Genomic DNA, 14,442 nt, shown 5'->3' with positions numbered 1-14,442 from the left:
GGCCCAAAACTGGGCACAGTACTCGAGGTGCGGCCTCACCAGTGCTGAGTACAGGGGAACAATCACCTCTCTGCTCCTGCTGGCAACACTTTCTGATGCAAGCCAGGATGCCCTTGGCCTTCTTCAGCTCCTGTTCAGCTGAGCATCAATCAACACCCCCAGGTCCATTTCCTCTATGCAGTCTTCCAGGCAATCCGCCCCAAGCCTGTAGCATCACCTGAGGTTGTTGTAGCCAAAGTGCAGGACATGGCATTTGGTCTTGTTGAACGTCATCCCATTGGCTTCAGCCCAGCTCTCCAGCCTGTCCAGATCCCTCTTGTAGGGCCTCACTACCCCCAGGCAGATCCACACTTCCATCCAGTTTCGTGTCATCTGCAAACTAACTGAGGGTGCACTCGATGCCCTCATCCAGGTCATCAATAAAGATATTGAAGAGGACAGGCCCCAGCACCGACCCCTGGGGAACACCACTCATGTCCAGTCGCCAGCTGGATTTAATTCCATTCACTACCATTCTCTGAGCCTGGTTCTCCAGCCAGTTCCTTACCCAGCCAAGAGTGTACCTGTTCAAGCCACAGGCTGCCAGCTTCTGCAGAATACTGTGAGAGAGAGTGTCAAAAGCTTTGCTGAAATCTAGGTAGACCAATCAGCCTGAGTGTAGACAGGAATGAAGAGTCACTACACAGTGCTGACTGCAATACTGACCTTGCTTTCCAGGCCCTGGTCCACAGACATTCATTCCACTCGAGGAGGTTTGGATCTTTCTGTCTCTGCTGAGCATATAACATCCTGGAAATTTCACAGTGAAGATACCTCCAGCTTCTTCCTTTATACAATATCAATGCTATACTTTCCAGTCCTCCCTGGTCCATGACTGGCAAGTGATCACCTTATCACCCAGGATGTTTATGCTTAATTCTGTCCTGGACAAAAAGCGAGATTTCCCTTATGAAAGGAGCTAATTTTTATTTATTTATTTATTTATTTTCTCTAGCAACTTTTAAGCAGCCTAACTAATTTTTTAATAATGCTTTAACAACACAGTTGTATTTCCTACAAAAAATAAAATAAATAAATAAATAAAAAATCATGTTTATTTGGCACTAGGAGCAGACATTTACAAACCTGTGAGAGGTTTCCCTTTTATAAAGTTGCTTTCCTAAGTACTGCATTGATTTATGCTAGCATTTGGTGAAGTGTCTTTTTTAATTATGTGAAGGATTAACTATATGCCATTTTTGTTCCAGGTTAGTCTATTACAAATAAGTTTTACTAGACAAAATTAATACTATAGTTTATTTGTCTGAATACTAACTGAGGAATAAAAAGGAACTCACAAAGCTTTATATCAGAGTGCAACTTCTTTTTCCAGCCACATGAGCTAGAAATTCTAGTCATAATTTAGAATTTCTACCAGGAGTAAAGCTCCTGCTAGTGCAGGAATCATGGTAGAAAGAGGCAGGATTTCCCCAACATCTATAGCTATGCTCAATTAGGAACAAATATGGGGTAGCAGAAGTCTGTCGACCACTTTTGCAGATAATTCTAGCTTTCTTTTTAATTATGAAAAAGACAACCTCACCAGAGTTGGCCATGTTTCTGTAGATCTTTAGGGGTCTGTCTTGAGAGTATAGATGCATGACCACTACAAGTGCACCAAATATTCTTATGTCTAATTATCTCAGATAATAACATTATTTAGGTGCATGGGAACTGTTCAATTACAATAAAAATCTTCAAAAAAGTACAGTATCAGTCCCTATTGTCCATATTCCCTTTGTCAAATAATATTACATGTTATGTACAGATAACATATGATAGATTGATTTGAGATATATTGATTTCAGGTTTGGAGTTCTCTTTGTATATTCACACACACTGTTGTTCTTTTCAAATTTAACAACGTATATACTGTGCTAATTTATTTTACGCTGAGTTTAATTTGACAGCAGTAGGTGCTAATGAAAAATTATAAAAAGAAACCCATAAGTCTTTCTAAATATGTTTCTGCATACCGCATACTGATATTTTTTCTAGAAGAAAATCACAGAATTTAACTGTGTACCTTCCATAACTTCTGTATGCTTCTAGCTCTTTGATTAAATCTCTATGTGTTTTGTAAATAGTTGATAGGTAAACACCATAGAGGAAAGCTTCCTATGCCCAAAAGGGAACAACCTTCTCTGAATTACAGACTTTCCTCTTTTCTTTGCTTGTTGTACAGAGCCTTTAAAGTCCATTGTAAATCTTTAAAAGCTAATGGCTCCCATCTAGATTTTACCTTCAACACAGCCTTATGAAAGGATATGAAGTTATATTTTCTATGGATTGCCAGTTGAACTGCATTGATCTTTCTTTGTATATGCTTATGTAGTTCTCTCAGTAATTGCAACATCCAGTTTTCACCACATTCAGTATTTCTAGACATAACACATACATATTTATATTTAAACTTAATAGGCTATGATTTGGAATGCATCTAAGATTACCATAAGTAACTTAGTCACTGTAAATTACCATAATAATACCTAGGATGCATCAAATTAAAATCTACACTGGTCCATAATGCAAGTTATTTTTGAAGCAAATGTCAGCTGTTCCATTATAGCTAAGAGACACTTCTTTGTAACTGTAGAAAAAGGACATGACAACTGAAACAGAGGGACACATACACATTATTACAGAGAAATTATTATTCAAACAGAATTGAAAATGTTTCTTTACTAAAATAAAAAGATTTTCACTGTTTTTTTAACTCCTAATTTATTGCATTAAATAAATCACAGGTGAATATTGAGATAAATTTTACTATACTTAAGAAGGGACTACATTCCATTATACCTCTGCACAAGTCCTTCTTCAACAGGCTTCCAAGCGATAGCCTGTTAAGGAGCTAGAGTACTGTAAAGTACACAGACAAATATTTACTTCTGTCTATACACATAAAATCAAGAAATAAAACTGTAGATATGCAAACACGCTGGTATTTCATATTTTTATCTGCAATTTTATATGTTTAATAATGTAATTAGTCCTAATATATTATTTTGCATTATATTAAGACATTGGTTTTTGTGTTGTAGTAACAAAGGATTCTGTTCCCTTTTCCTTCCCATGTGGACACTTATTGAAAAAATTCTACATTTATAAACACCAAATTCCTATGACATCACAGAGGTTAAACACAACCATAGATATCTAGCCCATTATGCAAATTTGCATAAAATAACAACATCAAGACAGAAAAGGATGTTGGATGGGAGATGTGTCTCTTCAGCTGCACTAGCATTTATCTTTAGCATCACTAGTACTTTGAACACATGTATAGATTTCTGTCTAAACTCAAACTTGAAGAAAGACAAAAATAATTTTGGCAGATTTAGTACCTTGCCTCTGAGAGAAGACAGTTCCTGTAAATCACTGTCTAGGGGTCTGATGCTATAATCTTGCACTGACTTGGATAAAATTATAGATAATCTATATTTTTTAAAGTATATCTGACTGTTGTGAATGAACTCATCAGTGTATTATCAGCAGATAAGAGCTGTAAATTTCCATGACCTCCATAAACAGTAGTAGTTTTGGATGTTACTCAGTCTGAATTATCTCACTCCTCTCTCACTGTCCTAGAAATCCTCTTATTGAAACATTATTCTTAGGACAAAATATATTAAAAATCTACAACACATTTATCACATAACACTGTGTGTCACAAATACTGATTCTAAGGGAACTGAAATAGGACAGAGGTCTTAAGATGTATCTTGCTTCCCAAGGGTTCCTTCAAGGATGCTCTCAAACATAATCAAAATTTTCCATTTTAAGAAATCTGGGATGGAATATACAGTATCTAATTCATAGAAAAGTATTCGGTGAATTCTACCAAAACCTAATAAAAATATATAATAAATAAAACATCCATGCTGTGCAAGAAGAATTGCAGTTCCTCTTGACTATGGGTGTCCACAATAGGTATGCTCACAAAAGCATTCAGTATTAAATTATTTTACTTTTTGTACCCTAGAAAACATATATGCTTCTTTTGTGGTAGTTTGGACAACTGAAATGATCCAAGGATTAGAGGATATGACAGATGAAGAGCAAGCAGGGAACTTAATTCACACAGGTTAAAGATAAAAAGATTAAGAGGATATAAAACAGTATAACTATCTTCAAGGATTCAAAAAATAATATCAATACAGGACTGGGAGTTGCATGTTACAAAAAAAAAAAAAATGTTAGAAAAAAATTTATTGTCCTAAAACTGTAAAAAGAAAGTTTTGATTGGACAGCTGGATAAGTATGTGTAAAGAGATTAAAATATGAAGTATTAAACCTGAGAAATTGAGGTAGCTGCACCACAAGAATAAGAAAACAGATCTAAGTAAAAATTGTTCGTAATTGTACAATAAAAAAACAAAAACAAACAAAATGAAACAAAACAAAACAACAACAAAAAAATCCAATCAGCAAAGATCTGATACTGATATCCAGTATTAATTCAATTAAGATGCTTTGGAGCAAGGTCTTCAGAACCTAAGGAAATTTTCCCAATTTACTACTGGGCTGTTTTTCACTATGTGATGTATGAAAAAGCCAAAAACTGCCAACTGTTGCAGTTTTAAGCATATTTTGTGATAAAATAATTTCTTCTTAAAGAATTTTTATTCTCTTTGTCTTTTTTTTTTTTTCCAGAGTTTTTTTAAGACCCAACAGCCTATTTTTTCCATTATATTTGTCTTTGCAAAAGGAGGAAAATATTATCTAAGGACTTTGGAGGGACCTACAGAACTTACATAAAATCAAATAAAATAAAACTTACCAAGAAGAAAAAAAAATTCTTATTTGATGTCTGCCTATAGTATAATTAATAGATGTGTTATGGTTAAGACTGGAAGAGAAAAAGTAAATGAATCTAATTTCAAATATTTTTCAATGCAAATCCAGGAAAACAAACAGTAGCACTCAAAAGGATTTAGGTCAGGCTCATAGGAAAGATGGATATCTGGTTTGGGGCTTTTTTTTTTTTTTATTTTTTCACCTCTTACTCCATCACCTCCCTGTTAACTTATGAAAGTGTAGGATAATTCCAACTAAATTTGGTGAAGATGTAGTCTTCAATAGGAACTAAATTTCAATCAGTTTAGCAGTAATCAGCAGTCAAGTAGTGAAGAGAGACTCAAAGAAGTGCCCTCACTGTGCAAAAAGCAGTAAAATAAATGCACCATTATCTGCTCTGCTCAGCACTCTAGGCAGCCTATCAGCAGGGCTGAGGTGGCCAGTTATCCTCACATCGCTTAGAGATGGCCCCAGCATGAGCTGCCAGGTAATAGCTGGGGGATTTGAGGGACAGCTAAGGGGACTGGCTGTTGTGGAGACAGAGGAAGGATTTTGTGGAAGACACTCTAGATCAGTGCAGTAGGAAGCTGTACTACAGGTAAGTACAGAAAGAATTTATAACAGACTAGAAAAGGCCTGGAAAGTTTCACTGGCCATAGAATGCTTTATATATACATTTTTCCTACAGACTGAGACATATATGAAACAAAACAAAAGTTATGCTCACTTGTTTCTGTTGTGTACTGAGCATCTTAAGAAACCCTCTAGAGCCTATTTCTTTAATCTAAAACTTTCTAGTATGACTTAAAAATTAAGTGCCCGTATTACATTGATCTTTCTGTTTAATCCTATGTTTTGAATAATACATCACAGTGGTCGCAATGCTTTTATGATTTCTTAGTGTCATACATCATAACTAGCACCCCTACTCTAGTGATGTATTACCCACACAGTGGCACTAACCAGAAAGATAAATGCTGGTATATTGATGACTACATACATCTCTTGAGAAACAAGATAAAGACAGATTAATTTATACACACTCTAAAATCTAGAAATAAATAAAAATTCTATCCAGTACACACTGTGCATCACATTCGGCAGGATATATGTACATTTCAGAAAAGAAAAAGCAAGAAAGCCATGTATTTGTTTCAAGTCAAATATTCTGCAGGTAAATCCTGGTTCTCCGAGTGAAAGGAGCTCAGAGTGGAAGGAACACTGAACAAAGTTCATTCACTGGCAGGTATTAGTTTGGAATTCACTGTGTTTCAGTATCTGCACATTGCCCTTTGCTCTGGAGATAATGGAATAAGCACCCTTGGAGGTCTTTATGAAACATAGAGATGTGGCACACCAGGATATTGTTTAGTGGTGAACTTGGAAGCGTTAGGTGATGATTGGAACTGATGATCTTACAGGTCATTCTTAACCTAAATTCTATGATTTTTTTATTCTTTACAACACTTGTGAAATATTTGTCAGATAAAAGAACTGCAATATTTCTTCTTCCTACTCATGTAAATAAAGTTGAAGATCAATACACATGGTGTACTAGATAATACTCAATTAGGTCATAAACCACAATAGTTATTTCAGATAATGTGGTCTATGAATGAATTACATTAATTAGGGCAAGATGAATCAGCTTTGAACTAATGGACTTGAAACTGTGCTTCTCCTCTGAGCAGAACCAAAACCAAAGATTTTCTGAAGCTTGAAATGCTTTGTTTGGCTTTGTTAATTAATCAGTCAGGAGCAGACATAAAAATTCCTCAAGAAAGATTTAAATTTTTATAAATTATTCAAAACTTAATCACTACTAGACGTTGTGACTATAGGACAGTAACATCAGAACTAGTGAAATTTCTCACCTCATTTTCTGCATTTGTGCCTGCGGACAATGTTATTACCAATGGCTTCTAGCTCTCAGCTACTGTGAAATCACACACACACACACAAAGAAAAATACTAAGGAAACACAAAAGAGAACTAGTCATATACACAAAATATCTGTTAGCTAACTTATGACTACTGATATATCACCCTGTTGGAGAAAGATTAGATGTAACAATCTATTCGTCAATCACTGCTGTGTACTATGTAATACTAACAAGTTGACCTATCAAGTCTCTTAGCAACATTAAATCAGTCAGTTAGATAATATGAATGATGAGACACATGATAATGGAATTTTCCAGGTTTATTACACTTAAATGGGTTTTATCTAGCTACTTGTATGATTAAAACAACACATACCCTTATTACCTTGGAGTCCAGAAAAGGCTCCTTAGCTGCTTTCTTGCTTGGGAAGTGGGGAAGGAAGATGTGGTGGACAGAATGCTGTAGATCAATTAAACAAGTGACAATGGTAGCCTTTGGTGGCTGGACTCCTCTGTTTCAGTCTTAATTGTGTATGTACTGACAAATTTGCCAGGTGTTTTATATAAAACAATCAGCATGCACAAGTTGTAAGACCATATTCTCATGCTTAATTACAGCAACCGTAGCATCAGCACAGGTTAAACACACTGGCTTTCAATTTCCAGTATTAATCAGAAGAAAACAATGAAATTCAGTCCAGTAGGCTTTTAATTCTCTGTCCTTTTATTGTGGTTTTATCATTCTCTTCACTGAAAAGGCTTTATTCAGTTTCTGCCTTTTATATAACACCCTGTGAATCATTTGAAATAAAATACAAGCCTGATAATTTGTTATAAGCTGAGACTGCATGTGCTTCATCAGTCCTGTTGAAAAAATATTCTGTAAAAATGGTTGCTGATGTTGGTTAGCTTTGTATTTGTTATTTTTTTCTGTCTCTTTATGCTTTTGTATATCTGTCCCCAGAAGATCATAAAATTATTTTAATTAGGAATGTCAACTTCTGCCTGAGAAGCTGAGGGGGTAATTACATAATTTATATGCAAAATGGGTAATTTTCTCCTTGCTCTTCACTATTCTATTCTTTCCATTTATTTCCCCATATCTCCATTCTTCAGAGTTGAGCTATTTAATTTTATTTTTGTCCATCTGGAATATCTCACCACTCTTCCATTCTGTCTCAGACATAAAAGTAGGAATTACCTTTACTTTAAATCTTCACAGCTTTTTTATCAAAAGTATTCCTGGCACTATTTAATACCCATAGGGAGTTTAAGGCCCACCATGATACACAGAAGTGGCTTCTAACCTCTTGTACCAATCATCAGTAACATTTTACTTAGGCTTATTATAGAAAATTGCAGAGGAACTGGACATAAGGCTTTCACAGCTACTTAAATACAGGTGACTGGAAAAGCAGCATAGCAAAGAGCAAAGGGAATCAAGCTGAAAACAACTGCTCATTACAAAGAGGCAGCACAGAGTCAAACAGCATACAGATACTAAATGAGACTGATACCTCAAGAAGATTTCCTAGATGTGAACGATTTCTGAACCATAAGTGAAACATATTTCAAAGGTGATCTCAGCAAAAGAATGTGTAGAACTAGAAATCCCAGGTTTGTGAAGAGCACATGAAGAAATTTCAAACATTTGCCACTGTGCTTGGAATGGATACAAGCCAAAGAAGTCAAAGGAAGATTTTTTTCTGACTCTAGGCCATTCTGAAGCTCTTAACTTCCTTTTGTTTTTCTCAGCTGAGTAACACAAAGGTGAACTTTAAAAACTGTCCCTATGTGATGCAAAAACATAGATTTTAAAAGTACAGATAAATACATGTCATTTAAATATGAAATCACTCAATTTCTCACGTTCAATAACAAGTGTTTAAATTTTGGGAGAATTAGCTCCTGGCAAGAAACCAGACACATTTCTATCTAGAAAACATATCTAGACTGCTGAAAGATTGACTGTAAGTACCTGAATAAAAATTGACTTTATCATAATATCATCTAACCCAAACTAACAGTACTTTCATATTGATACTTTTAGTGCAATGAGATTCTAAAGAAAATGTCATGTGTCATTAAGAAATGCAGACAACTTCGGGCATGTATGGAAAAAAATAAAGGAGAAAAAAAAAAAAAAAAAAAAGAAAAAAAAAAAAAAAAGAAAAGAAAGAACACAAAACTCAAAGTTTCATTTTGCTGCTTCTTTGCAAGAATTTGCAAAGGCCAGTATAATGAAACATAAACAAAAAGGTGACCATTAATTCATTGATTTTTTTCATAGAAATAAATGATATAATTATATCAGAGAATGATTTATCTACTAGTCTGGATGTAAATAATGCATACTTGAATCTCTCAGTTAGATGGACCCTGGAGCATAAAGCCAAAGTAGTGCCAGAAACAATAGCAGACAGTAACTGACAAAAAAGTAGACAGTAACTGAGAAACTGAGTACTTGGCAACTGTGTTGGTTCCTTATGTGCAAGAGAACTTCCTGTTTTCTCCAACCATGGGAAGGAAAGATCAGGAAACCAGTACTCTATAATATAAAAGGAAGAAAACTACAACCATTTGTTTAGGGAAGCAGAAGTGCCAGTTCATTTTCAGGAAAATGAAAATAAAATTGTAGCTAAACAAGTAGCTCTGGATACTGAGAAGAAAAGTACTCTTGGGTGGAAAATAAAATAAAATAAAATAAAATAAATAAAATAAAATAAATAAAATAAATAAAATAAAATAAAATAAAATAAAATAAAATAAAATAAAATAAAATAAAATAAAATAAAATAAAATATAATTCTATGCACTTGGCTTATTAATTCTATATTTAACAGAAAAGCAGAGAGAAGCATTAGAACAGAGATGGGAATGTTGAGGAACATCTTTACATGCAAAGAGATTTCACAGCAGAGTTTCTCAGCTAACTACCTATTGATGTCTCCCAGAACTGCCCAGAATCTAATGCAAAAGCTGGATAAGCTCTCTACTTTGGAAGTTACTGGGGGAGTGGAACAACCTGCACCAGTATTGTCAAAAATAAAACTATAAATACATTACAAAATATTATTTTTCCTCTCATCTGTGCCTGTCTTAAGTATCTGAGAGAAACAGAAGATAGAAGATACTTTAAAATGTTCCTTTTTTATCAGAAGGTTTCCCGGAGTGGCAGTAATTAGATCACTTCTCATTGAAATACTCTTGAAGAAAGTACATTTTTCCTCAGTTATTCCTGATATCATTTTTTTTTTCCTCCTGCATACATTTTAGCAGAACTGTTCAAATTGTAGATTTAGACCCAGATATAAACCATACTTGTGAATGAATTTTATTTCGACCCTTCCTATGCTGACAAAAGAATTTGTATCATGCAGTTTTTTTATTCTCTTGAAGAAATCATTACCATAAGCAAGAGGTGAAGGAAATGTAATCAGTTGCCTATTGAGCAGACAATACAATTACTCAGCAGACTTTAGTAAAAAAATAAAAAAGAATATAAGTTCTACAAAAAAAAAAAAAAAAAGGTATTTTGAGAAATGACAGTCAAGCTTGAATGGAAGTTTTAACAAGACCTGGAAAGAGACGGACTATAGATCTAAACTCCTTTAAAAAAAGTAAATTGTTTTAATTTTTCCTTTCTTATAAGCAAAACCATGCAGGGAAGATGCTAATACTGTCAAGTACAGTAATGAGCTGAAATCATCATAAACGTGCCTACCTCAGTCAAGGAAAACAGAAGAATCTTTCAGAAGTGAATTACATAAAGAAATAACATAATCCAGCAACTCAAGCCAAAACTCTACCTGCAAACATCTAAGTATTTTTTGACCCTGGTCTCTGAGCCAAATTGGGCACCTTACACCAGGTTGTCCAAAAGGCAGGTTCTAAGACAATTGGGAACTCTCAAAAGGTAGCATCAGACCAATCGTATATTCTTCTTGTTACTTGTAAATCTTCCCCTAAAAACATGCTGTTGTGAAGCATATCAGTACTTGAAGCATTGTCCTGGCAGGAAAATATCCAACTACCCAATTTTCCTTATCAATAAGAAAAGTTCAACAGGAAGCATGTTCTAAAATTTCCAGTTTTAGTTGCATACTGCATAGGGTGAAGAAGCAGTCCTGATTTGCCATTTCTTTGTTTTGAGGTCAACTCTGGCTTTGCCATTCTCAAGGCACTATTCTATTGCTGTGGATTCAGAAACCATTCTCCTCTCTAAAGCTGTTCTGTTGCATCCACTACCACACTGTCTGATGTTGACTGAAAAAGCTGGAGTATTAACTGCATAATTATTTGTGCAAGTCTGATGCTGTAAACACAGTCATTATATAACAAAGGCTGTAATTCAACAAAGCATTCAAGGATGCGCGTAGCTGCAGAAAATTCTGACACATATTTTTTAATATTCTGAAAATCTAGTTCATTATATGAATAAGAAAGTTTATAATTCATTTGTGCCTGTTGAAAAATGTGAGTGCAACCTCATTCCCAAATGTCCTATGCATATCACAGAAAAATATAGAAAAGTGATAAACATCGGGGAAAAATCCGAAAGTTCTTTTACCTTACCTCTAATTATTTTTATGTTGAAAATATTTTGTTCATTCTCAAGCCATGAAAATCCATTAAGAAAAACATTTATAAAAAGAATTTGAAAAATGAAATAATGCTACTACTCATTCAAGCTGAAATTACAGCTTTTCTTAACTGCTAATCAACCACAAGTGTCTTTTTCAAAAAGAAAACTCTGTAGGTCTAATAGAAGGTCATAGCCCAAATTAACTTTATTTTCCTTTTGTCACTCTGGGGAACTAAAGCAGACTGAATATGAGAACATGATTCCTTTATCAGGTTCACGTCATTTGTCTTTAACTTCTAGACTTCAAAATCAGAGTTAATGTCTAATATTTCTATTACCCTTACCCCAAGTAATTAAAACCTGCTCTGCTTCTCAGCTCAGATTCTATTTACCCATCTCCAAGGTTAATTTCAATGTGGATCTGTAAATAGATTAATACACTTTGTTCAAATAAAGAAAACATTTACAGAAAATTCACCATATGGACACTATTTAGACAGATGATCTAATTATCATAATGCCCAATGAACTGATGCAGGAGAGGTTTTAGAACAGGATGCTTCTTTTTGGACTTTGTCCTCCCACCTTGTACTACAGCAGAGGTGATGTTCTCTTAAACCCTCTGACTGATATGTTCTCACTCTACAAGGCAAAAATTGTCATTTTTTGTAAAAAGTGCTCTTTAACACAACCGATCTGTCCAAAGAAAAGTTGCATAAAATAACAGGGAAAATAAGACTGCTAATGAAGACTGAAGAGGCAATTCTGTGAAAGAAACTGTTTTTAGAGAGAAAGGAGAATTACTATAATATTACAAGTGACAGACAGGTGCATGCTAATATGCCTGTTTTAGAACTAAATGCCATAAGATCTGGGACTAAATTGCATCTGTATTTCTTTTGAGGTTTTCTTTGCCTGTCTGCATATTCTCATAGAATTTTCTTGTGGCTTAGCCTTCTTAGATGGGCAATATAAATTGTAACATAGCTACATAGTTATTTTTATTGTCAAGTTAAATTATAGAGATATTTGGAAAATGTGACTGCTATTTCTACAAGTGAAAATCTATTTTTAACACTGCAATTTACTAAATCATAAGAAAATCACCTATTTTAGCCTGTTGATGCACAGAAAATTAAGATGTAAACATCCACAGTGCTCTTTTCCTTATGGTCCTTGTTAGCTATCCGTCACAATGTGTATGCACAACCAGCTTAACCATCACTGAAGTGTTAGTGACATAGGCTAAGAGAGATTTACAAAGTAATTTGAATAATAATAAAGCATTTAATTCCCATAATAAAGCATTTAATTCCCATAATAAAGGAGACAGACAGTGTATACACATCAGCAGCACTTAAAGTTTGTTCTTAAGCTTTTAGAATTTCTACCAAGTCTACTTATCTTTGAGTTGAGTTTATTATGTGTCTCATAGTGAATGTTTTACTACCAGAGTTCTCTGACTGAAGTCAAAACAAATGATGCAATAACATGAAATGATAAGGAGAAATATTAGTTCAGTTCAGCCTCTATCTTAAACTACTTCTAGTTTCCAATGACAAGACTTTGTCGTAGATCCTATGCTGAAACACTCAGCTAACATGTTTCTCATCTTTTAGCTTTGAATTCTTCATTTTTATTGTGTATCACAGTCTTACGCCTAATTACAGCCCTACCTCAAAATATACTGTTGTATGGAACATGTTGCAGAATATGGAAAATATGAAGAACTATAAAGCTTTCTCTGACAATCAACACCCATTCTCTTAATTGCTGTAAACTCTTCATTTTGACAGTTCATATTACCCCTACAGCTACATAAGGTATTCATCTTAGCTGTGATAGACATAGAGAATTTCAGTTAGAAGCAGAATGTCCTGGCCTTCAGGAGATCTGTGGGGTGGAGAGATTTATACTCAAGAGAACAAAGTTTTAAGCTAGGATACTGCAGAGGTAATTCAATTCAATTGTCATGAATGGCATGCTCATCTCTCTTTTGGAAATGACAAGATAAAAATGTAAAGTGAATACGTATATTGTTTAGCAACATTTTTTCTAATATCTTTGTATTCAAGCTGGGACAACATACAAATAAAACTATACATTTTATTAATTACTTTAGTTGTTAAAAATTTAGAAGGTACTGCAATTAATAACTGTGTAGTATGTTATAGCATTTTATATTACAACGTGAATAGTAAAAAAAAGCATTGAATGTGAGAACAGAACTATTTTCTATCTGCTGGTTAAGGCAGCAAGAAGCTTAGACCTTTGGGATTTGTCCAAGGCTTTTGCAGTGAATGTTACTTACGTCACTCAACTTGAGCTAGATTATGCAGCTCTGATTCATTACAGAACCTTAGCTCATGAATAGGACACTACAGTTCAATGACACTAGTCATTTATTTAATGTTAAGAACATTCTCAGATGTTTGTTGGATTGATGCCTGTATGCAAAATGTCTCTACATGAGCTGTATCTGCCAAAAGAGAATGAAAGTTTAAAAAAAAAAAAAAAAAGGTGGTCAAGGCACAGCTGTCTGCTTTATATATGGAAACTATCTACATGCCTAAGAAGTATGCAGTTAACCCATATGACAAAGAGTAGTCAAATTTCCATCAAAAAACAAAAATGACTAATATAATGCAATAAAACTTTTATGATAGAAGAAGGGGTTCACCACCATTGAGGAATTTTAGGCTACACAGCATTTGCCATGGGAGCACTTAACAAATAGCACAGGTGGGTGGGTGGAAGAAAAAAAATCTGCTTTCCAGATATGTCAACATGCAATTCCATTTCTTAAAAGCTTTTCTAACGATACATGATTATGGAAGGAAACTATGAACAAACAAAAAAAGTTCTAGTTTTGTAACAATACTGTTTTGCATATAATTTTTTTTTCAATTTTTTAAACACATAAAAATTCATGCTGCAGTAAAATCAGATATTATTGGTAGATGTTAATATGTTCAAGATAATTTCTTAAATATGATTAAGTATGTTTATCTTTCATTTACCTCCATAACTAGTGTTTTTGTATGGAAAATATTCTAGTGGCAGGCAGGATGAGCTATTTGCTTTTAAAATAAGATGCAGTGGTGATCTGATTCTGGTTTTATGTAATAAATAAAT

This window comes from Coturnix japonica, chromosome 4 (assembly GCF_001577835.2).
Source record: "Coturnix japonica isolate 7356 chromosome 4, Coturnix japonica 2.1, whole genome shotgun sequence".
Classification (NCBI taxonomy): domain Eukaryota; kingdom Metazoa; phylum Chordata; class Aves; order Galliformes; family Phasianidae; genus Coturnix; species Coturnix japonica.
This window is presented reverse-complemented; position numbering follows the sequence as displayed.